This window comes from Equus asinus, chromosome 8, assembly GCF_041296235.1.
Source record: "Equus asinus isolate D_3611 breed Donkey chromosome 8, EquAss-T2T_v2, whole genome shotgun sequence".
Classification (NCBI taxonomy): domain Eukaryota; kingdom Metazoa; phylum Chordata; class Mammalia; order Perissodactyla; family Equidae; genus Equus; species Equus asinus.
In genome coordinates, this window is record NC_091797.1 from 68,793,214 (window position 1) to 68,796,155 (window position 2,942).

Sequence of the window (2,942 nt, forward strand, 5' to 3'; positions counted from 1 at the left end):
TGCTAATTCTCCATCACGTGTGCTGCATGTTAAAGAAAGGTAAGATTAAAGGACAGCAGGGGGCTTTCCTAGTTGTTTTCTTTTGGAAGAACTTTCCCATTAGACTCTCAGCAACTTCTATTTATATTTCATTACTCAGAATTTAGTACCATGATCACACTGAGCTACAAAGAAAATGGAGAGATGTAGCTTTTTAGCTGGGCATGTAACCATTATGCAAACTAGAGATTCTGTTGGTATTGAAGGGATAGTGGGTCCACCACTGCTACACTTGAGAATGTCATGACTTTTTTAAAAAGAACTCTACATTAGATGCATTTTGCTATAATTTCCAATTTAGGACTTTTTAAATCTAAGTTCTTAAACATGATTTGCAAGTCATTTTCCCCCCAAATGTCTATTTTCTGGGAAGTCTTGTAAAACGTTGGAATTAGCTTTCCTTGACCTCTCCTGAAAATTGTCAACTATTACTGAAAAGTCTCTGGAGCCTCTTTATTTTAGGGGGCTGGGGCAGGGCTAGAGGGACTAGGTAGATTTTTCGACCCAGAGATTCAATTCTTAACTTTTCTGTTTACTGGCTGTAGATCTATTCATTTGTTAAGTTTCATCTATCTGGTAAATTTTCCATTTCATTTAAGACTAAGACGTAACCCAGCATTATCCTATCTTCAACATTATGTCAACATTTCTGGTTTCTACTGAGCAAGGTGGCATGTGGATTTGCCTCACACAATACAGCAACCTTTAAAACCTAATTGACCCTGGGTAATAGTAAATAGAATACTGACTTTCTCTTATGTGTTTACTTTTTATTGTGTATCTTCCTTGGAACAGTGAAATACATATTCATGATATTTTCCAGATTGAGGGGATACACTTTAGCAAATATCTGAAGTTCTTTCTTTATGCAAGCCTTCTTTTCCCTTCTGTGAATTGTCATTCTTCACCTCAGGCATCCTGAGACTAGATCCTGTGTAATGAGCTGAACATAATGAGGCTTAGGCATTCAGAAATCATTTATCTCCTTCAAGGAAAGAACAGTTTCTTTGAGTAAGAAATGGGATTCTGTTCTGAACTAGAGTATAAAGTGGAGGGTGTTTCAGAAATAGTTGCAGTTTTGAGTCCCCATATATACCTCCAAGACAGCCCAATCTAACTGCCAGGGTCCCAGCTCTTTCCAGATTAATGCTCATTCATGTCAGGAAACTGGTGAGGTTGTGAAGGAAACTGACTTTGTAAGTAATTAATTAACAGAATCATCTGTCACCACCCTGACTACAGCTACAGTAACATTTACATGTACACAGATCAGCAGGATCACATAAATGTGTTAAATGGATATCAGATAGCTCAGATTACAAGTGAACTAGAATTAAAAGATGACCATAAAGGGCCGGCCCAGTGGTGCTGCAGTTAAGTTTGCATGTTCCACTTCGGCAGCCCAGGGTTTGCAGGTGCGGACATGGCACGGCTTGGCAAGCCATGCTGTGGTAGGCGTCCCACGTATAAAACAGAGGAAGATGCACACGTATGTTAGCTCAGGGCCAGTCTTCCTTGGCAAAAAGGGGAGGATTGGCAGCAGTTAGCTCAGGGCTAATCGTCCTCAAAAAAAAAAAAAAAAAAAAAAGATAACCATAAGACTATTCTGGGTAACCTATGTACAAGGAATGAATTAATAATTGAAGCAAGATGGTACCAGAGAACAAAGGCTCATTTTGCTTTTCTGTACATAAAGAGTCCATTAACAATTTAAAGTGCACAGTATCTCAGACTACTTGACTGCATACATGGGGAAGGATTATTTCTCTTAAAGGATATCAGGATGTTCTAACCAGTGAGGGCAGAAGATTCCAGCTACACAAACACATGAAATGTGCACTATATTGACATATATAACTAAAGAGGTACCTGCCAGGCCTTAAAAAAGGGTACAAAATAATAGGAAAGGTCTGTACTATCAAAATATATTTTTAATAAGTCATATTATTCTAGTAACAAGTTGCATTTGTTAAGAAGAATGCTGCTATGCAGAGTAGAAATGCCTGGGAAATGCTTATGTACTATCTAACCTATCATATGTGGCATTCACAAGCAAAATGCCAAACTATACAAGACTCATATAGTACAGAGAGGAGGGTAACATCTAAATATCCCTGAAGATCTTATGATGTATTTCTTATTGTTATCCTGATTACCATCATGAACTGCATAACAATGTTTCAGTCAATGATGGACCACATATATGACAGTGGTCCCATAAGATTAGTACCATAACTACCATCTAGTAACTACACTCTGTGATGTTCACACGACATTGTCTAACAACGCATTCCTCAGAACATGTCCCTGTCCTTAAGTGACACATGACTATTACACTTACTTACATGCTAAAAAAATCTTTATATTCTATTATAACATGCCTATCATTTTTAGTTGAATATTTTCTCCAATCTTTTCCTAAAAGTTTGGAACATCTGCAACCCTTAAACAATTTGTAAAGGACATTATTTTTCCAAATTAATCAAAATAATAACAAAGGGAACCCTCCTAGTGAGGCTTTATCCCATTTGACACATTTGAAGATCATCATATTTTTTTTGCTAGAACTTTGTCATTTCTAGATGAAGAATTTCCCTAACTTATAGCATCATTTCTCCAAAGTATGAGCTTCTGATACCTCAAGTGTTTGTAATTCTGATAATTCTGCCATTCATTGGTCTTATATTTTCTCATTAAAATCCTAATGTTTAAAAAACTATGAACTTCAAATGACTGTACTCTATATTCATTAGCTTTATGGAATTTCCTCTTTGTGAGTTTTATAATTAAAAAGGACTAACATTAATTTCATTCATATGGTTCTTCACCTTATAAACCTAAAACGGTATGATGTGCTGAAAATTTTCATAGAGTACACTGAATTCACAAGGTTCCTGTGTGCA